General features: G+C 48.2%; 1 protein-coding gene across 11 annotated transcripts in view; it reads left to right on the plus strand.

Moving 5' to 3' along the window:
- The window catches only part of SLC16A7 (solute carrier family 16 member 7), a 323,799-nt gene that overhangs the window by 55,344 nt on the left and 245,427 nt on the right, over positions 1-23,028 (plus strand). For 10 of the 11 annotated variants that reach the window (XM_033959550.1, XM_033959552.1, XM_033959542.1 and 7 more), the window contains exon 2: positions 1,434-1,518. The exons of the other annotated variant lie outside the window; for it this stretch is intronic. The gene's annotated coding sequence lies outside the window, so the exon portion shown is untranslated. The remainder of the gene's footprint in view (positions 1-1,433; positions 1,519-23,028) is intronic. 11 annotated transcript variants of the gene reach the window in all.

Consider the following 23,028-nt stretch of genomic DNA (forward strand, 5'->3'; position numbering starts at 1 on the left):
TCTGATTGGAAGAGTGAATTGAGAGATAAATTGGGATTCTGTCTGAAAGCGGTGAATACCTGGATGCAGTGTCAAAAACTGGTGTTGTATCTTTTTAAAACTGAATTGTTTTAAAACTGATTGGTTAAAGTTGGAGATCCTGAACAGCCAGAAAAAATGGAGGTAGATGCTATGATAGAATGATTAAGAAAAAAAAAATCAGAATTTTGGGTGTTTTTGGTTGGATTCAACATTGTCCATGAGAGAACAGGTTCTGGCTACTGTTATCTTGACTTATGCATCTCTTAAGTATATTAAAACCAATGTTATCAGCGTATGATGTCAGAATTATAGTACAGAGTTTGGTGCTCCAGAGACTGGACTACTGCAATGTTTTATATCTAGGGATGGAATACTCCGACTGTAGATCATTGCAGGTAGTCCAAAATGTTGTGGCTTGATTAATTTATGGTGGTGATAAATTTGAGCATGTTTTCCACCATTTTAAACAATTGCTTTGGTTGTCTGTTAAAGTAGGATTGCATTTCATTTGTTAGTGTTGACTTTCTGGGCAGTCCATAATGATATACCATGGTATTTATCGCAGTTTATGACATAGTACCATCCACAACATTCATTGAGATCTAAGGTGATGATGCATTTGTCAATAGATAGATTGCAACAGATTAATTATTCAAATACTAGAGCAAGAGTCATTTCAGTGGCTGGGGTGAAACTGTGGAATGGCTTTGCTGGACAGATAAAGATAGTGAATAATATATACCGTGTTAGCCTGAAAATAAGACAGTGTCTTATATTAATTTTGGGTCCAAAAAATACACTATGGCTTATTTTCAGGGGATGTCTTATTTTTTTCATGTACAATAATCATCTCTCCCTTCCTTTCCTACACTCCAGTTCTTCCTCTTTCCTATCTCTCCCCCACATGTGCAGCATGGTAGGGTCGGCAGGGTTTGGATGGGAGGAAGAGATGGAAAAATGGGAGGGCCAGTGGTGTGCCAGCAAATCCAGGGATGGAGTCGGGGGGTGTCGGGAACATTCGGGAGGGTCTTTGGGGTCTATCTAACTAGGGCTTATTTTTGGGGTATGACTTATTTTCAGGGAAACACGGTAGCAATCCAAAAAGCTTTTGGAAAACCTCTTTATCTGTAGAAGCCTTTTTTTGGATGAAGGCATTGGTATTGATTATTTTGGGGGGGATGAAGACATGATACTGATTACAAGATGTGAGATTTTAATTGTTTTCATGTTGTTGAAAACTGTTATGTATTTTAAGTCTGTTTGATTATGTATGTCTCTTGGTACCCACTTAGATTTTAGGCAGATTATAAGTTTTTTTAAAATTAAATAAATGTATCCAAGTTATACTTCCATTATATTTTACTGGATGGTTTATTAACAACACCATTCTCTATAATTGTTTTGTCTTGTAGTTTGGTGGATTTTATTTCAGCTACCATTTTGATTTAGTGGATCATGATATACTCTTAAGCTGCTTGGACTCAATTTGGATCAGAGGTAATGTAAAAAATTGGCTTAGTGTGTTCCTGAAACATAGAACATATGAAGTTTTCACTGAAGACAAATATTCTTTTTCCTGGAAGAACTCTTGTGAAGTTCCGCACTCTTGTGAAGTTCCGCAAAGTTCTCTTTTATCTCCAACACTATTTAATATCTATTTAGTTTCCTTGGCATATTTACTTCAAAGTTTAAATGTGATGTTTTATATATACGCAGATGATATTACTATTTTGTTCCCCTGTAAGGCTGTTTGAATGAATTGATTACTCAAATCTCTAACATTTTGGAAAAGGTAGAATTGTGGATGCTACAGTTCAGACTGAAGCTTAATTTTGAAAAAAACTAACGGCCTCTTTTACAAAGCCTTGCGGCAACAGCCCCGAAGCCCTTTAAATCTCTATGGGCTTCAGGGCCATTAGCGCAGCGCAGCTGCTAGTGTGGCTTTGTTAAAGAGGCCGTAAGTTGTTTTTTTTTTTGGGCTAGCCTTAACGATAAAATTCAGGAAATAACTATTCAATTGAAGGGTCAAAGTTTTGAGATAGTGTCAAATTTGAAAATTTGGGAAATAATTCTGGATCATAGTTTAACTTTTAAGAAGCATATGGATTCATTAATTAAAAAAAGCTATGTAATTTTGTGGAAAATTGAGGACCATTAAGAAATATTTTGATCTAGAGTCCTTTCTGTTGCTGGTCCAGTCTACTGTACTGTCAGCTCTGGATTATTGTAATATTGTTTATTTGAGGCTACCAAAAAAGATTCTATTAAGGCTTTGATTAGTTCAGAATGCAGCAGTTCGTTTAATCTTTGATCTTAAGAAGAATGATCATGTTAGTCCTTTTTATGCTAGACTGCATTGGCTGCCTTTTGAGACCAGAGTATTTTTTTAAGTTTGGGTGTATCTGTTATAAAGCTCTTTTTGGTTTATTACCTTCCTATTTGGTATCTTACCTGAAACTGTTTAATTCATTAAAATGTACCAGAAATTCAGGTATGTTCCTCTTCCCTACCCCAAGGGCCTGTCGCTATAAGACTTTTTTGGACAGGACATTGGAATATCAGGCAGGGAAGTTGAACTGGATGAGTCCGCTGATTGTTCAAGCCTATTCATATCTTACATTTAGGAAATTATTGAAAACTCACCTATTTGATAAACAAGAATGATGATATTTAAGAAGGTATTTTTTTTTAGGCTCTGTATTTTAAATGTACGTTTTATCTGAAGCTGTATTTAATGGATGTAGTAGTTATAATAGTTGTGTTTTTTGAAATTGTATTTTTTAACTGTTCAATATTTCAATTCTTCTGTTGTGAATCGCCTAGAACTGCTAGTGGGGGCGGTATACAAGAAAATAAAATAATAATTATTATCATTAATTGCAGTATTGTGGGGAAATTAACCAGGCAATATATTTAGCAAACGATTAACCAGTATAGTATCTTATGGCTCCTTTTACTAAGGTGCGCTAGCGTTTTAGTGTGCACTAACTCTGCGCTACACGGAAAATGCTAACGCAAGCTCTATGGAGGCGTTACCGTGTAGTGCACACTAAAACCTTAGTGCACCTTAGTAAAAGGAACCCTTAAATTGTCAACTTCTAAAAGTGAAAGAGGGCAATGAGATCTAGATTCCCTCCGGTATCTGTCTTTTTTTGCAGCGATTGTAATGCTTTTATGTTAGGTGGTATATCAAATGTGACAATGAAGAAATAACATAGGGCTCCTTTTATCAAGCCACGCTAGCGGTTTAACGTGCGCAATAGTGCGTCTTAAACTGCCGGCCATGCTAGCCGCTACCGCCTCCTCTTGAGCAGGCGTTAGTTTTTGGCCAGCGCAGGGGTTAACGCGTGATGGGCTCCTTTTATCTAGCGCAGCTTGATAAAAGGAGCCCATAATTTCTTGACTTGGAAATCTGCTTGACTTGGAAATCTTGACTTGGAAATCTGCTTACTCTCAACAAATTGTACAGGCTGGATTTGATTTTAAATCAAATCAATATTAAATCACTAGTCAAAAAGACTTGATTTAAATCATGGTTTTCTCATTGTATTCACTGCCACTTAGTACTGCCCAAAAAAAGGAATATTAGTTTGTTTCAACTATTTTTATTTCTTTATAACAACTGTATCAAAATGATGGTAACAAGCAATAATAAATATATTTTTCCTCAAATATGACAGCTCTTTAAGGTGGTCTTTAAGAAATATGATGAAATCAAAATATTTACTATCCTGCAGATCCTGCTTATTAAAACAGGTTCCATTTGTCAGCATTTCTGATGTTTCATTCGGACCACCAGGCCTTGGATTTCTTTGTTGCAGTGTTTGTGTTTTGTATGCATTCCTGCCTTACCCATAGGTAGAGGACCTTCATTAAAATATTCACACTCTGGGTCTCTTTTATGACCTGCTGCCATTATAAGTTTTCTTTTCCAAGAGAGAATAATATGGTAAACCTCAGGCTATATACACACACAAAGATCCCAAGACATGTGGAGTATTCTGCTCAAAAGGTTTCACTTTCATTTTTACTGCTTGCTCCTCCCTTCTCATACTTAGCTCCTTGTGCAGATGCATAAAATTAGCACTTAAGAGGTTGATTCTTTATACATCAATTTGCAAAGGAACAATGGAGCTAAGGTCTTTTTCTCAATCCTGTATATTTTATAGCATTTTTGCTGTGAAGAAGCAGAACATTATCTGTACTGACACAAATTCACATTATTCAAGTAAACTGTGTGCACAAATTTGGGTGTGCAACTTAGAGAATGACACAGGGACAAAGTTTGTTCTGTCCCTGAGAGCACTGTCCCCATCCCTGCCCTGTCCCCACTGGCTCCATTTCTGTTGCTGTTCTGTTCCCGCAGACTTTTCATTTGAAGAAGCCTCGGAAACTAATGATTTTGTGTGTAAATCTTTTTATTAAAGTATAAAAAAGGACAATGTTATGTACAATTGTCTATAAATCTGGTTTTGGTACAACCTTCCCAAAGATTCAGTTGCCTCTGTTTTTACATCTGGGAAGGTAATTGGACTGTCTTTCAGACATGGGTGTAGAAGCGAACCTAAACTGTAGTGGATGAACAGGAAAATAAGGGGCTCATAATAATAATAATTAAAAAAAACGTCTAAAAAGTGGCCTAAATGGCTACTTGGACGATCAAAAAGCCTGATCGTCCAAGTACCCATAATCAAAGCTGGGTTTAGACGTATCTAAAACCAGCTTAGGCCTTTCCCCTGCCTCTAAACGCACAGAGAGAAAAGAGGCATTTTTAGAGGCGGGGAAAGGGCGGGCGGGAGGTGGGACGACCTATACCTAGGCGTACAACCAAATGTTTTGACAGGTTGCCTAGTCTGCACTTATACGTTTTGACTTAGACCAAGTCAAAACAGGTATAAGTGCCGAAAAAGGGGCCGCTGAGCTGATGGTGGCTGGTGCATCAGTACAGCGGCCCGGCAACCTACCCACTCCCCCACTGCAACCATTGCGGCAGGAGAGATGCCTCATCTCCCCTACCGCGATGCGATCACCCCTCTACCCGAACTGCCGTGACCCGTGGCAGGAGAGATGCCCAATCTCTCCTGCCGTAGGTTGTGGCAGTTCGGGTAGAAGAGTGATCGCATCATGGCAGGGGAGATGGCCAATCTCTCTTGCCGCGATACATCACCCCCCCCCCCCCCGACAACATTGGGGCAAGAGGGAGCCCAAGCCCTCTTGCCCTGTCGATAGCCTGACGTTCCTCGACAACATCAGGGCAAGAGGGAGCCCAAGCCCTCCTGCCCCATGATCCCCAATCCCCCCCTGGCCGAGTACGATGGGGCCAGGAGGGAGCCCAAGCCCTCTTGACCCTGCGATTTCCAACCTCCCTCCTGGCCACGTGACCCCCACCCCTTACAAGATCGAGCAGGAGGGAGCCCAAACCCTCCTGCCCAGGCGGAGCCCCCACCCCCACTAAAATACGGGCAGGAGGGATCCCAGACCCTCCTGCCCTCGACTCAACCCTACCCACGACCGCCCCCATACCCCTGATCATTCCCCCCGCCGACTTCCCCACCCCCAATCCCATCGTTGGCCGGATGCCAAGCCCGCCCGTCTGGCAGGCCAGCCAGCTCAGGAATGGGGCCGGATTGGTCCAGGAGGCTGAAACCCCACCCACAGGTGGGGCCTGAGGCGCCTGGGCCAATTAGAATAGGCTCAGGAGCCTTAGGCTCCTCCTGTGGGCAGGGCCTTAAGCACATGGGCCGGGTCTCACCAAAGTCTTATATAGGGGCAATAATACTTCCTTTTTCCTACTGGACAAACCTCTCCCTATACAACCTAGCATCCTTCTAGCTTTCGCTGTCACCTTTTCAACCTGTTTGGCCACCTTAAGATCATCACATACAATCACACTCAAGTCCTACTCTTCACTCCCTAATCTGTACCGTTCCCTCGAGTTTTTGCAGCCCAAATGCATGTCCTTGCATTTCTTAGCATTAAATTTTAGCTGCCAAATTTCAGACCATTCTTCTAGCTTCGCCAGGTCAATCTTCATGTTATTCACAGCCGGCATGTCTACTCTATTGCAGATTTTCGTATCATCCGCATTTATTTATTTTAAAAGTTTCTAAACCGTCTAATTCCAAGGCAGTTTACAAAATATGCACATACATAAACTGAAACAGCACAAAAAGGAACAAATAATCTAAAATTGAAATGCTTAGTCATTCCTTGAACAGGACAAATCAGACCCTATAAAGCATTGTCAAACAAAATGTGTTTTGAGGAGCTTCCTAAAAGTTCCTCTATCAGCACATTTTCATGACTTCCCTACCAGTGAATAGCATAATGTCACTCCAGCACAACAGAAGGTCATTGCTATGCAGATCACAAGCTGAAATTTTTGTGGAAAAATGATGCTATCTTAAAACTGGCATTAATTTTTCTGCCAGGGAGCATTGGCCTACTATACTGTGGCCCGATGCTTCTTGGTACTTTCTTAAAGGGACCACCTGCTTAAAAAATAATCATTGTCCTTCTGAAGATCTTCTCTGAGAAACTCCCCCCAAGACACCCCCTTTTTAGTCCCATCCCAGGGAGCACCTATGCCTTTGTCTTCCTAATTAGTACAGTTCTAAATACCCAAGGAGGCCATGTTATCCATATGTAAGCAAACACTTTTTTTTTCTGTAGAGTCCACAGTAAGGATCTGGAAATACCTATGGAGAGAGTCTGGCAGAGACAGAATTTAGACGAACATCATTTTACAAAATGCCACTCTACCTACCACAAATGTCTCAACCTGTGCCAATGATCAAGTGCTATGGATAGTTCCTAAAGAAGTTTACCATAGTTCAATTTGTAAGCCCCTCTTTTTCCTCCCAGCTGCTGGGAAGGGACCACATACCAGGAATCGGCTGTGCAGAAGGCTGATTCGCAGACTCATTCCCTCTATTTTCTGACCAGAAGAGGCAGTCAGAAAATACCGTAAATAACTGAGTTCATGAATTGCAAATTGCAAATTCACGGGGGAACACTGTAGTAGCAGCAAGGGGCTCAATAACAAGAGCAAAGAGTAAGGGGGAGAGGGGCAAGCCCTACCTCATTCTGCTATGCAATCCAAAAGCCCCATTAACCCTTATGCATGCAGTAGTCTAATATAATAAAATGGTAGGACGCGCATGCGCACTAAAAAAATCGTGTTCCCTGATCCCGTCGCGGAAACACGATTGTGCATGCGCGACCCCGGCGGCTGCTTTCAAATAAAAAAAAAATTTCCATAGCTGCGGCGGCCTTCCTCACCCCCGGCTCCTCTCTCGAACTGGACGGTCCCCGCGTCTGCCTACCCTTCCCCCCAACACAGCGAATTCCCCCACCCCCCCAACGAATCAATAAATCGAGCCGGGCCGCCCTCCGCAACAGACCAGAGGAGTTCTTTGCTGCTCACCCCCCTTCCCTTGCCGCTGACCCGAATACCTACCCGGCGATTCAAGAAGCCTGTGCAGCAGTCTTCACACGCTGCTTCAGGCCCTTCTACTGCCCTGATTTGCTCTGCCGTGTCTCTGATAATGTCATCAGAGACACGGCAGAGTAAATAAGCGCAGTAGAAGGACCTGAAGCAGCGTGTGAAGACTGCTGCACAGGCTGCTTGAATCGCCGACTTACAGGGGAAGGGAAGGGGGGGGGGGGCAGTAGGACTCTATCCGAGTCTGCGGCGGTGACTTTCAAATAAAAAAAAAACAGGTACACAACTGCGGCGGCCTTCCTCACCCCTGGCTCCTCTCTCGAACGTACGCAGCACTATAAACATGCTGCTTCGCGCCCTTCTCTGCCGGGTCTCTGATGACATCATCGGAGACAGACGCGGCAGAGGAAATCGCCAGTTGAAGGCTGCTAAGCAGCGTGTTTAAAGTGTTGCCTATGCGGCTGGAGTCCCGAGGTTTGTCGACGGTGGGAGGGTCAGGAGCAGGCCGGATCGATAACGCCAGTAAAAGAAGGGGGAGGGGCCGAATGGAGCAGGGAAGAGAAGGTAAGAAAAGGGAAAGGGAGAGTGGTAGAAAATCCTGCTATTGCTTCTACACAGGAAAGGGGGGGATAGGAGGGAAATGCTGTTGCTGCTGCATAGGGAAGTGGGATGGAAATGCTGCTGCACAGGGAAATGGGGAAAATGACAGGGGCAGGGAGAGGGACAGAAAGACAGACAAAAAGAAAGGGGGCCAGAGAGAGAGTCAGCGAGAGAGGGAAAGGGGGCTGCTTTGGGGGGAGGAGTGTGCTTGAGGCAAACAGCCATGGAGAGACAGGGAGAGGAATATGGGGCTACTTTGGGGGGAGGGGTGTGCTGGGGGGGAGACAGAAGGGGCCATGGAGAGATAGGGAAAGGGGACAGACAGCTTTGCTCTGGGGGGAATACAGAAGAGGGCCATGGAGAGACATTGGGGGGGAGGTGGGTGCTGGGGGCAGACAGCTTTGCTCGGGGGGGGGGGGGGAGGGGGGTGACAGAAAGATACAGACAGCGGCCAAGGAGAGATAAAGAAACACAGACAGACACATCTATTCTAGCACCCGTTAATGTAACGGGCTTGACATAAATGCTGCATAGGGGCAGAAAGAGAGACAAATAGAAAAAAAGACAAATAATAGGAGGGAGGGAGGCAGAAAGAAAAGAAGAAAGACACAAGGGCAGGGAGTGAGACAGAAAGAAAGAAAGACAGACATACATATATTCTAGCACCCGTTAATGTAACGGGCTTAAAGACTAGTTGTAGAATATAGAGCTGGAATCAATTTCCTAAAATTAGGTCCTAACCCAATGCATTCCAGCATCTGCATGAGGAATCCCCACGCCACCCTGTCGAAAGCTTTTTCATCATTAATAGTAAGGAACAACAGTGGGATTTTGTGATGTTTAGCAAATCACATCTAAGTCTAATGTGTGTTTCACATTATCTCCAGTATTCTTTCCAAGTATAAAACCAGCTTGATCTCCAATACTGTTTGTCAGGATTTTAGCTAGAATCTTAACATCTAAGTTTAATAATTATATGGGTCTATATGATGTACATGTGATGGGGTCTGTAACTCAAGCATAGAGGGTGGTAATTTCTCATCTGTAAGGATAGTAGTGTTAAATACTTCCTGAAAAACTGGGGCCAAGTAACCAACAAATTGTTTAAAAAATTTGGCTGTGCAGTTATGTTCTCTCTAAGGACTTACTAGATGTAAGCAAATTTTTCTCCATGAGCAGAGGACCTACTTGACATGAATGACAAAATTTCCATTACATTGCCTTATGATAATCACACATATTATCTACCATATACTGTATATTTAAGAAGTAACAAAAAATTAACTGAATTAATACAACAAAGATTTTTTTAAATCAAAATTTTATTTCTACTCACAATCTTTCTGGGCTTGAGGAGGACGGGGTGGGGGGGGGGGAAGAAGAGTTGTGACAGACCAATGCTGGGATGCTAATCCTATGGGAGAGATTGAAGAAGTAAGAACTGTGAGGGCTGTCTTCTGATGTAGGCTTACTGCAGTCCTAAGGAAATTCTGTACAAAAGAGACCATGTTTAGCAATTGGTGGTAAATTTTCTGAACTGTATTTTTAAATTAGGTATCATGCAAATACAATGACTATGCTTTGTCATTTTTAGAAATCATGCAGATCACGTGCAAAAATGTTTTTGCACAGAAATTAGACTGTTTGTGTGCTTGCAGAATTCCCCAGGATGTTATCTTTACCACAATGCCCAGCTGTGATTTGGGCTACAGGATCAATCAGAATATAGAGTACCCCATGTAAATATTTAATTGCTCAGTCATACACAAATGCAAGAACCAGTATGTATAATCTTATTTGTTCTTAGCTGGCTATGCAGTAGCTTATCTACTGGAATGACATTGGAAAAAAAAAGAGCATCCAATAGATTCTGAAAGCAAATTTTTCTTGATTTCTAAAAAGCTAAAGATTCAAACTTGAAATTATATAGTTACTGATTACAGCAAGCAAAAATACTAATGGCCAGCCCAAATAATTTTTTTCTTTTAAACACACCGTGCCAAATCTACTGTGATGTCATGGTAATTCATCTTTATCCCAGGACAAGCAGGCATGATATTCTCACATGTGGGTGACGTCATCTACGGAGCCCCAGCGCGGACAGCTTTTCAAGCAAACTTGCTAGAAGTTTCAAGTTTGCACACTGCACCACGCATGTGCATGCCTTCTCGCCCACTAGAGGGCGCATCCCACCTCGTGGTCCTCAGTTCAATTTTTTCCGCGGAGCCAGAAAGCCCTGTGGATCTGAGCTCCAGTGTATTGCCTTCTAGCTGCCGCGTTTCGTTGTTTCTTTTATTTGAATAAGTTCGCGGTGCTGCTTTCTTGTCTTTTCGTTTCTTTTCTTTTCAAAAAAAAAAAAAAAAAATTTTATTTTTCGTTGGGCTCCGGGGGCTCCCGGAAGCCGTGGCCGCGGGACGTCGGTCGTTCCCGGCCTTCTTCTTCGTTGATGTCCCGTCCTGTTACGGGATTTAAAAAGTGCAGCCGGTGTGAGAGGTTACTTTCCATCACTGACCCTCACCGGTGGTGCATTGTCTGTCTTGGGCCGGATCATCCGACAGCGTCGTGTGATCGCTGTGCTACTTTCCAAAACAGAGCCCTCCGTCGCCGTAAGGCCAGAATGGCGGAATTGTTCGCCGTCGACACGCCGCCTAAGGCCTCGACGTCGGCCTCGGCCCCGGCCTTGACCTCGGCCTCGGCGTCCTCGGGGGCCTCGGCTTCGCCTCGGCCCTCGTCTTCTAAGGCGTCTACAGGGAAGCCGGCTTCGGGTAAGTCCTCTGTTCCATCCCCTTCAGCAAAGAAGCCATCTTCTACTCAGGCTAAGGCGGGTGGGTCGACCCCGGCCCCGCCTCGGACCTCGACTTCGCACACCCCGAGGGAATACTCGAGACCGAGGTCGCCCTCCAGGGAGTGTGCTCCGGACTCGGAACTCCCCACCTTCGTGGGGATTCCGGCCTTCCAGGAACTCCTTCGAGCCCTGATTTCATCGGAGCTGTCGGGGGCCCTGGAAGTGTTGCAGCGGGCTGCGGTTCCGGCGGCCTCGACCTCGGCCGGGGCGCCTTCGGTCTCGGAGGCTCCGGCCTCGGCTCCCTCGACCTCGGGAGCCCCGGCCTCGGTGACCTCGGTCTCGGGTACTGTGGCCCCCTTAACCTCGGTCTCGGCCCCGCCCCTGACCTCGACCTCGGGGGGGCCGCCTGAGCGGAGCGTGAGGCCCAAGGAAAAGTTGCGCAGAGTGCGCCGTCTTTCCTCCTCTTCCTCGGGGTCTTCCCGGGACGCCTCGCCCTCGACGCGACCTCGGACGAGGCGCCGATCGAGGAAGTCTAAGCGGCCGCGAGGCTCGCCTCGGCACGATCGTTCCTCGCCGCTTGGGGGCGAGGCGCTGCAGGTGTCGGAGTTGCGCCTCGACAACCCGAGGCTCCTCCGATCACCTCATGGGAAGTCTTCCCGTGCCGCCTCGCCGAGGAAGTGGGAGAGTGTCCCCCGGACCCCGGGGTCCTCACCCAAGGGTTCTGCGAGGCGGAGAATTTCTCCTTCCCCCTCGAGGGCCTTGGAGAGGGGATCCTGGGACTCGGGGTCAGTTAGGGATCCTCATTATTCCCATGAGGCCTCTCCCCTCTCCTCGGTGGGGCGGTCGAGAACCCCGTCTCCCCCGGCCAGGCCGTCCTCATTTTCCTCCTTTGTTCAGGACATGGCCCGAGCCCTGGGGTTAGACCTGATGGTCGGTTCTCAATATTCCAAAGAATTTTTGGAGGAACAGGACCTTCCCACTCCTCCTAGAGAGGTGCCTAGGCTCCCCCTCAACAGAGTCCTTCTGCAGACCTGGTTGAAGAACTTGTCAAACCCTCTTACAGTCACGTCTGTGCCTTCAAAAATGGAAGCGAAATATAGGACGGTGCCCCCTAAAGGGTTCGAAAAGGCGCAGCTCTCCCACCAGTCTCTTCTGGTGGAGTCTGCCCTTAAGAAATCACAGCCCTCACGGGTTTCTGCGGCGGTTCCACCCAGCAGGGAGGGGCGGACCCTGGACAAGTTTGGCCGTCGCCTCTATTCAAATTCCCTGATGGCCACCAGGGTTCTAAATTACGCCTTCACCTTTTCCTCCTATTTGCGTGGCATGGTGAAGGACCTTCCTCAATATCGAGACTCGTTACCGGACTCCCAGAGAGCAGGATTCGATAAGTTTATGTCCAACCTGTCTCAATTGCGGTTGTACCTATTTCATGCGGTGTATGACGCATTTGAGCTGGTTTCGAGGGTGTCGGCCTTCGCAGTGGCCATGCGCCGCTTGGCCTGGCTTCGCACCCTCGACATGGACCCAAACCTGCAGGAACGTCTTGCAGACTTGCCTTGTGTGGGGTCCGAGTTATTTGACGAGTCCTTAGATGCGGCGACCAAGCGGTTGTCGGAGCAGGAGCGCTCGTTAGCATCCCTGGTCCGCCCCAAACCTAGGCCCCCGCCGCAGAAACCTTTCCGGCCTCCGCCGCGCCGATATCCTCAGAAGTCGACCCCGGCTTTCTCCAGGCCGCCTCCGAGACGTCCGTCTCAGCGAGGCAGAGGGGGACAAACCCAAGCCCCGGCGCAGGGTCCTTCTAAGCCCGCGCCTTCCTTTTGACGGGCTGAGCGGACGGGGCGGGTTCCCCTCCGCAAACTCACAGGAACCCCTTCCTATCGGGGGGCGTCTTCGGTTCTTCCGGGTGGCATGGACCGAGATAACCTCAGACGCTTGGGTGCTCCGGACCGTCTCCGAGGGCTACTCGCTCAACTTTGTATCCTCGCCACCGGACCATCCTCCAAATCTGGCCTCTTGCAACCGATCGCAGCTGCCGACCCTTCTGGCCGAGGCCAGGGCCCTATTGGTGCTTCGGGCGGTCGAACCGGTCCCCCAGGACCAGCGGGGTACGGGGTTTTACTCCCGTTACTTTTTGGTTCCAAAAAAGACCGGGGACCTGCGCCCCATACTGGACCTCAGGAAGCTCAACAAATTCCTGGTCCGGGAGAAGTTTCGAATGCTGTCTCTCCCGGTCTTATATCCTCTTTTGGAGGAGGGGGACTGGATGTGCTCCCTCGACTTGAAGGAAGCATACACCCATGTTCCGGTGCATCCCGCCTTCCGAAGATTTTTACGATTCCAGGTGGGGGATTTGCACCTACAGTACAGGGTCCTGCCCTTCGGCCTGGCTTCATCTCCACGAGTCTTCACGAAGTGCATGGTGGTGGTTGCGGCAGCCCTGAGGTCTCGTGGGCTTCATGTGTTCCCTTACCTGGACGATTGGCTTATCAAAGCCCCGACCAGGGAGGGGGTTATCTCAGCGACCCGACGGTCTATTGCCTTCCTGCAGAGCCTCGGGTTCGAGATAAACTTTCCAAAATCTCAGTTGTGCCCGGCTCAGTCTCTTCAATTTATAGGCGCGGTGCTGGACACGGTGCGCCTGCGCTCCTATCTCCCGCCCCAGCGGTTGGAAGCCTTGGTGCGGATGGGCCGTCAGGTTTCTCAACTATCGGTGGTGTCGGCCCACCGCATGATGATACTGCTCGGGCATATGGCGTCGACGGTCCACGTCGCTCCGTTTGCCAGGCTGCATCTGAGGATCCCACAATGGACCCTCGCTTCCCAGTGGCGTCAGGAGTGCGATCCAGTGTCTCGCCTCATTGCGGTGACTCCGCTTTTGCGGAAATCGCTGCGTTGGTGGACAAACTCTTCACATCTGTCCAAGGGTTTACTGTTTCTCACCCCTCCGTTTCGCAAGGTTCTGACCACAGACTCCTCGGAGTACGCGTGGGGAGCCCACATCGACGGTCTTCGCACGCAGGGCCTGTGGTCTGCCGAGGACCGTCGGTGTCACATCAACGTGCTAGAGCTTCGGGCCATCTTTCTAGCACTCCGAGCATTCGTTCACATAGTGCGGAATCAGGTTGTCCTCGTCCGCACGGACAATCAAGTAGCAATGTACTATGTGAACAAGCAGGGTGGAACGGGTTCTTGGCCCCTCTGCTCGGAGGCTCTTCGCCTTTGGGAGTGGGCGGTCTCCCGGAACATCTTCCTTCGGGCGGTCTACATCCAAGGAGAACTGAATTGTCTGGCAGACAAACTCAGTCGACTTCTGCAACCGCACGAGTGGACTCTACACTCAGCAGTTCTGCGCGAGGTTTTCGCTCGCTGGGGAACGCCGCAGGTGGATCTGTTTGCCTCGCCGGAGACCCACAAACTGCCCCTGTATTGTTCTCGGATGTACTCGCGGGACCGTCTGGAGGCCGATGCCTTTCTTCTCGATTGGGAGGGGAGGTTCCTGTATGCGTTCCCTCCTTTTCCTCTGATCATGCGAACGTTAGTACATCTGAAATCGTCCACGGCCACGATGATTCTCATTGCACCTCGGTGGCCGCGTCAGCACTGGTTCTCCCTACTGCTTCAGCTCAGTGTCAGGGAGCCTCTTCTTCTGCCTGTGTTTCCTTCTCTGCTGTCACAGAGTCAAGGATCCATGTTACATCCCAATCTGCAGTCATTACACCTGACAGCCTGGTTTCTTGCTCCCTAACTGCGCCTGATCTGTCTCAATCGGTGAGGGAGGTGTTGGAAGCCTCACGCAAGATTTCGACGAGGCTTTGTTATTCGCAGAAATGGACCAGGTTCTCTACCTGGTGTTCGTCTTTTCACCTGGATCCGGTGTCGGTTCCGGTGTCCTCGGTTTTGGACTATTTATTCCACCTGTCGCACTCTGGCCTGAAAACCACTTCGGTGCGTGTTCATCTTAGTGCTATTTCTGCCTTCCATCAACATCTGGATGGCCGCCCTCTGTCGCTCCATCCTTTGGTGACACGCTTCATGAAAGGGTTACTCAGGGTTTGTCCCCCTCTTAAGCCTCCTTCAGTCGTGTGGAATTTGAATGTGGTTTTGGCTCAACTGATGAAACCCCCTTTTGAGCCACTCAACAAGTCTCTCTTGAAATTTCTGACTTGGAAGGTGGTGTTTCTGATTGCCCTCACCTCCGCTAGGCGGATTGGCGAGTTGCAAGCCTTGGTTGCGGACCCTCCTTTCACTGTCTTTCATCATGACAAGGTGGTTCTCCGTACCCATCCTAAGTTTTTACCTAAAGTGGTTTCTGATTTCCACCTCAATCAGTCCATTGTCCTTCCGGTATTCTTCCCTAAGCCCCACTCCCATCCTGGTGAGACGGCGCTTCACACGCTTGACTGTAAGAGGGCGTTGGCTTATTACCTTCAACGCACCAGGTCTCATCGGAAGGTTCCTCAATTGTTTTTGTCCTTCGATCCTAATCGATTAGGGCATCCGGTTTCCAAGCGCACTCTGTCTAACTGGTTGGCTGCTTGCATTTCCTTTTGCTATGCTCAGGCTGGACTTCCGCCCCCGGGTCGAGTCACGGGGCATAAGGTCCGAGCGATGGCAGCTTCAGTGGCTTTCCTCCGATCCACTCCTATGGAGGACATATGTAAAGCTGCCACTTGGTCTTCGGTTCATACGTTCACCTCTCATTACTGTCTGGACACTTTATCCAGGAGTGACGGCCGGTTTGGCCAGTCAGTTTTGCAAAATCTGTTTTCCTAAATTGCCATCCTCCCACCTGCCCTTTTTTGGTTGGCTTGGAGGTCACCCACATGTGAGAATATCATGCCTGCTTGTCCTGGGATAAAGCACAGTTACTTACCGTAACAGGTGTTATCCAGGGACAGCAGGCATATATTCTCACAACCCGCCCGCCTCCCCGGGGATGGCTTCTATGCTAGTTATGGAACTGAGGACCACGAGGTGGGATGCGCCCTCTAGTGGGCGAGAAGGCATGCACATGCGTGGTGCAGTGTGCAAACTTGAAACTTCTAGCAAGTTTGCTTGAAAAGCTGTCCGCGCTGGGGCTCCGTAGATGACGTCACCCACATGTGAGAATATATGCCTGCTGTCCCTGGATAACACCTGTTACGGTAAGTAACTGTGCTTTCAGGACCTTCTAATCTAATCAGAATTATAAGAGCCCCCGGGTATGAACCGATTCTCCAGCATCACACTATGATGCTCCATTACAAAAACAAGTTAATTTAGATAGCCCTTCCATTAAATTATATTCTTCCGACAGAACACAACCTATATCAGCAGAATAATGGATTATGGTCATTTTTTTAACTTCAGAAAAAAACCAAAACAATTCCATGTGCCTTAAAACAGTAATTCCTTTCACCTGCTTGAAAATCAGTGTAAATGAAAGCATTGTGCTTTCTTCCGCTGCGGAAGTTACATCTGGGAATAAAAAGTCTATACTGTGCAGAATTACTTTTCCTGTTACTAAAAGCTCAACTAGCTAAGAAACAAGTAAAAGTAAACCCATGCCCTTTTCAATATTATACATGTGGTGTGCTCTCTTCAGAGCCAGCCACCTGGGGAAGGGCAGAAAAGAAGGGCAATGCAATCACAAGGCTTGGCAATTCAATGTTCCCGCTAAGCTGCGCTGGGGTGCGCTGGCGCACAAAATATTACCTCGCAGCGCACAAGTTTCTCGTCACAGCGCACACAGTTCTTCAACCGCCGGTCCGCAAACAAAATCTTGCCGGTCCGCGAAGGATTCGGTCCCCGCCGCAACGAAAGGCCGGCGTCAGCTGACTTGCAACTTCCTGTTGCAGTCGCTGTGCCGGGACTCCTGCCTTCGCCGGGACTCCTGCCTTCCACCGCGTTTGCCTCCTGCCTTGTCTCCGCACCTCCAGACCAGCAGCGGCAGCTGTGTATGCTTTTAACTTCGGCACAGAGCTGCCCCTAATCAATAGTTTAGCGCGGTTTCATAAGGCAGCCTCGGGGCCTTTGCTAGGCCGGCCCACATCGCATCATCGAAGCGGGCCGGCTATCAAAGGCCCCGAGGCTGCTTCATGAAACCGCGCTAAACTATTGATTAGGGGCAGCTCTGTGCCGAAGTTAAAAGCATACAGAGCTGCCGCTGCTGGTCTGAACTCTTGGGCCGCTGAAGGAGGGCAAAAAGCAGCTGTCCTGGAGGTTTCCCTTCCTCTCGCCTTTACAGGTTCCTTTTTTCCACCTTTTTTTTTTTCCTTCAAACGGCAACGGGCCCCAGCATCGACATCAATCAAGTAAGTTCCACTGTCAATCAAGCGGTTCTGCTCGGCCAAAGCTTTCCCTGTGACATGAGCCACCCTCAGGGGAAAGAAAGTGACCCACAAAGGTGAGGGGAAGGGGGGCAGATGATGGAAGTTGGGGGGGGGGAGAGAGAGAGAGAGAGAAGGGGCAGATGATGGAATGGAGGAGATGAGAGAGAGAAGGGGACAGATGATGGAAGTGAGAAGAAGGGAGAGAGAGCAGAAGGCAGATGGATGTCAGTTGAGAAGGGAGAGCAGATGCTGAATGGAAGTGGGGAAAGAACACATACTGGATGGAAGGAGGAGATAAATAAAGGGGGAAGAAAATAGTAAGATAATGGAGGGGTGAGGGAAAGGGGTGACAAGCTGTGTGTAGACACAGTGAAAAGAGGGAAACGGGACTAAATAGTAAGAAAGAATTTAATTTAGATGGAGGCAGAAAATAGAGAAGGAAGACCAGAGAAGAAAAGGGAAGAGAGAGCAGAGAATGATCAGATCTGAGTGGAGGAAATGAGAAGAGAGATATGCTAAAAACCACAGGGGGGAGGGAAGGATAGAGATGCCAGACCATGAGGGGAACAGAAGGAAGATGATGGATGCTAGACCAAATTGGGGGGTGGGGGGGGCAGGAGGAGAGATGGCAGGGAAAGACAGACAGTGAATGGAAGGGGCAGATGCTGGACTGAAGAGACAGAGAAGGTTATCATGCTGCTGTACCGGGCCATGGTACGCCCTCACCTGGAGTACTGCGTCCAGCACTGGTACTTTAAGAAGGACACGGTACTACTCAAAAGGATCCAGAGAAGAGCAACTAAAATGGTTAAGGGGCTGGAGGAGTTGCCGTACAGCGAAAGATTAGAGAAACTGGGCCTCTTCTCCCTTGAGCAGAGGAGATTGAGAGGGGACATGATAGAAACATTCAAGGTACTGAAGGGAATAGACTTAGTAGCTAAGGCAGGGAGAACGAGAGGGCACTCTCTAAAGTTGAAAGGGGATAGATTCCATACAAATGTAAGGAAGTTCTGTGGTAGAAAGCAACATATTTATTTGGCTCATAACTTGCTGGCGCCCGATATTTTTAGCTCACAGTGAAAAAAGTTTGCTCACAACACCCGCCCGCTTAGAGGGAACACTGCTTGGCATGCCTCCAAAGAGATGCGGGGACAGATGTGAGGGCAGGGAGCTGATGAGAAATCATGGGATTTGGTGCCAGCCCGCTCCCTGCTTCCCTTCTCAGGTGTGCTGCTGCTGGAGTCCTGCAAAGTAAGCGTGCCACTTCTGCTTGTTGGGATGCTGAAGGAAGACTGGTTCAGGGAGTGGGCTCTAGCCCCCGAGGGCCCCCCACCAATGCTACTCGTTCCTCCACCCCATAAATCTGGTCCTTGAGCCCAGGGAGTGTGGCTTCTATTGGAGAGTTTTAGCAGCCACTGCCTCCATGCCCTGAACTTGTCTGTCCTCTGCTACCTCTGATGTCGGTTCATGTTCCGGGGAAGAGGACTAGCACAGCCAACAGCATGCCAGAGCAGAGCAGCCTGGGGCATGGTCAACCATTTGAAATCTGTGAGCGACGCTTGATCACATTAGAGGGATCTTTGCTGTGAAGCCATCCAGTGCCGGTAACTTACTATGTTTCAATGAAGAGACAGCCTCCTTAATTTCCTGCAGCTGTATCGGAACATCAAGAGATGCTGTTTGTGCATTAATCAATCTAGGAAGGCCAGCCTTCTGTGAATTCTTTAATGCAGTGTTTTTCAACCGCTGTTCCGCGGCACACTAGTGTGCCGCGAGATGTTGCCTGGTGTGCCGCAGGGCCGCCGGGCCCGGAGCTGACAGGGGGCCCGAGGCAGGGGCGCCAGTAGCTCGCCAAGGCAAAGTGAGTCGATCACCCAGGACTCACTTTGTCTTGGCGATCTAATCTATGGAGCCGATAAGTCTTCTTCTCCCCGACATCAATTCTACAGTCGGAGAGGAAGTTCGGGCCAGCCAATCGCTGCCTGGTTCGGGCCAGCCAATCGCTGCCTGGCTGGGCGGAACTTCCTCTCCGATTGTAGAATTGACGTCAGGGAGAGCATGCGTCGGCGTCGGCTTTGGGGCCTGTTATCCATTGGTGGGTCCTGTTCCCCGATGGCAGCGGCAGTGGCAGTGGCAGTGGCTTGGGGAACGGCAGGGAGAAAGAAAGAAAGGGGGCAGGCAGGGAAACGGAAGGAAAGAAGAGAAACAGAAAAAAAGAAAGAAAGGTCAGGGAGAGAGGAAGAAAAAGTTGGGGGAGGGAATGAGGTGTGGAGGAGAGAAAGCATACAGGCTGATAGAAGGGAAGAAAGATTGGATGCACAGTCAGAAGAAGAAAGTGCAACCAGAAATCACCAGACAAGGTAGGAAAAATGATTTTATTTTAAATTTAGCAAAGTGGAGGCCGTATTACCACAGTTTTCAAAGGAATTTGCCCAAATAACTTAATAGTTAACTGGGTAAATTCCCAGAGATGAAAACTTCCCTTCACTTACTATGCACAGTTCTGAATTTATATCTGCTGTCTATATTTTACAATATGGTCACCTTTTACTAAACCGCAATAGTGGTTTTTAGCGCAGGGAGCCTATGAGCGTCAAGAGCAGCGCTGGGCATTCAGCGCAGCTCCCTGCGCTAAAAACCGCTATTGTGGTTTAATAAAAAGGATGGAGGGTATATTTGTCTATTTTTGTATGCTATAAAAACCAACTACAGAGAGAGACTGAGAGCTGTTGACGAAGAGCTACGTGTGTGTCTTTCTTCGATTCCAGCCAGAATATCAGCTTTGTGTTCAGCCAAACAGGCCCAGGTTTCGCACTGAATAAAGTATTTTATAATTTTTCACTATTCTGTTTACTTAATATTTCATAATAAAGTAATTATAAAATACTTTATTTGTGTTTATTTGATTCCCATTCAAGAGAATTACTTTATATATAGTCTATATAGGCACAGAGTTAAATTTTTTAACATTTTCTAATGGTGGTGTGCCTCGTGATTTTTTTCATGAAACAAGTGTGCCTTTGCCCAAAAAAGGTTGAAAAACACTGCTTTAATGGATCATTTACAAATTCACATGTATAAAGATTCTGATAGAACTGCAGGAAGAATTATCTCAATTTGGAGAAATCTGTCACCAGCTGACCCCCCCCTGTATCCCTAAGATGAGAAACAAATGACTGCAGATTTTAGTTTTCAATTGCTATACTAATAGTCTATTAGCCCTATTTCCCTCATCAGAATAATGGCTTTGATCTAGTTGAAGCTCATATTGAACTTTATCCATCCAATAGGCACATTGTTTTGCTCTACTAACCAGCAATCGATCCTTCAGTGGATCAGAAGGTTTGTCACAATACAGTTGCTGAAGCTCGGAAATTTGTTATCGTAAATGTTTATCTTCTTGCTCCCTCTTTCTTTTCAGTCTAGAAGACCGCTTAATAAGGTGACCTCTAACACAGGCCTTAAAGCCATCCCAAATTGTAACCAAAGATAGATCCTCTGATCCATTGAATGCAAAATATTTTGGTATGACCCCATGCATATCAGCAATTACTTCCTCATTATCAACAAGGCTCTCATTCAGTCTCCAGAATTGGAAAGACTTACCAGCATTCCCCATGAATAGTGTGTCTACCACCAGGGCATGGTCTGACCAACTTATAGTTTGTGTCTGTTCTGAGAAGCCCAGCTACCATTCCAGCTGCTTATCCAGAAAGGTAAAATCTATTATCCCAGGACAAGCAGGCAGCATATTCTTAACGCATGGGTGACGTCACCGACGGAGCCCCGGTACGGACCTTTTTAACTAGAAAGTTCTAGTTGGCCGCACCGCGCATGCGCGAGTGCCTTCCCGCCCGACGGAGGAGAGCGTGGTCCCCAGTTTCTTCATTTCCGCGGAGCGAAGAAGACGCATGTGTTTTCAACTGCCGTTGAAAAACTAATTTTTGCCTTCCCGCTCGCGTATTTTTTCACTTTTTTCCCTTTTTTCTTATCGGATTCCCTTTATTTTTGTTTAAAAAAAAAAAAAAAACAACTCGTCCAGTTTTCCTTATTTTTTCAGGCCGGCCCCGGTGGGGCCTGTTGCCACCATACAGGCCTCTGGGTTCGATTTTGCAGAGGCCGTGTTTCCATTCATGCCCCCTCAACCGGGTTTTAAGAAGTGCCAGCGGTGTGCACGCCCGATCTCCCTCACCGACCCACACAATTGGTGCCTCCAGTGCTTGGGTCCAGAGCATCGGGCTGACACCTGCACCCGCTGTGCTACGCTTAAAAAGCATACTTTGAAAAATCGGCAGATCCAGCAAAATATTTTGTTTGGTACCGGATCTGCCATGGAACCGGCTGCGACGTCGACGGCACCACAAAAGTCGGCACCGACAACATCAACACCACCGGACCCTTCCTCGGGGTCGTTGGGCCCAGGTAAGCCGGCTAAGAAGCCTCCCACTTCCCTTTAGCGCCCTCCTTTCACGGTTGCGACACCGGCCCTCCCGGCACCGCACCGGCCCCGCAAACGCTCCGCTCCGATCTCGGTGAGTGCCTCATCATCGGCCTCCTCATCGCCGGAGCGTAGAGCGGCACCTATGGTACCGAAGAAGAAAAAAGCGGTACCGGTGCCTTCCCTGGACGACCGCATCGCGGCCATACTCCAAACACAGTTACAGGAGCAGCTGCAACAACAGCTCCAACAACTGTTGCCGGCGTTGCTGGCACCGCACCTTCCGGTACGGGACCGGTCCGAGCCTCACACTGTCCAATCGATGTCGACCCCCTCGGTACCGATTAATACTTCCATGCCGGTGCTCTTGGCAGAAACACCTACAGTACATACCCGTGATGCTGCCGACCCTGTCCGTCCCAGGAACGACATCGGTCTTCCTCACCCGGTACCGCCTCGGTGCGCTCAGGCAAATCTCTTTCAAAGACCCGCCATGCCGAGCCCTCCACACCGATGTCCAAACGTACGCACCCCGACGTTAGGGACCCAGATTTGTGGGAAGACTCCCCTCACGGTACCGAGGAGGACGCTTCGTCAACCGACGAAGAATCCTCCATGACCGACACCGTATCCAAACCAGAGCAATCCTCTTTCTCCAAATTCCTTAGGGAGATGTCAGCAGCTCTTTCCATTCCCTTAGAGTCCGACTCTAAAAAGTCTCAGGCTTTCCTCGATGCCCTAGACTTTGAGCAACCTCCCAAAGAATTTCTGAAGTTGCCCGTCCACGACATGTTACGGGAAACTTTCTATAAAAACTGGGAAGCTCCCCTCACGGTTCCTGGAGCCCCTCGTAAATTGGATAGCTTGTACCGGGTTATTCCAATCCCAGGGTTTGATAAACCTCAATTGCCCCACGAGTCCCTCCTGGTGGAATCTACTTTGAAAAAATCTCAGGGTTCCAGTGTATATGCCTCCACCCCTCCTGGCAGAGAGGGAAAAACCATGGATAAATTTGGTAAGCGCCTTTTCCAAAATGCCATGTTAGCCAATAGAGCCAACAACTACACCTTCCACTTCTCCTTCTACATGAAGCATCTGGTGCAACAGCTCTCCTCCTTACAGAAATACCTTCCTGAACGTAAGGTCCCTCTTTTCCAGCAACATATTTCCAGCCTCCTCCAATTCAGGAAATTCATGGTTCGCTCCATCTACGACTCATTTGAGCTGACCTCTCGCGCATCTGCCATGGCGGTGGCCATGCGACGTTTGGCATGGCTGAGAGTCTCTGACCTGGACATTAACCACCAGGACCGTCTGGCTAACGCACCTTGTCTGGGTGATGAACTCTTTGGAGAGTGCCTGGACTCAACAACCCAGAAACTCTCAGCACATGAGACCAGGTGGGACACTCTGATTAAACCTAAAAAGA

The sequence above is a fragment of the Geotrypetes seraphini genome, chromosome 9 (genome assembly GCF_902459505.1).
Source record: "Geotrypetes seraphini chromosome 9, aGeoSer1.1, whole genome shotgun sequence".
Classification (NCBI taxonomy): Eukaryota; Metazoa; Chordata; class Amphibia; order Gymnophiona; family Dermophiidae; genus Geotrypetes; species Geotrypetes seraphini.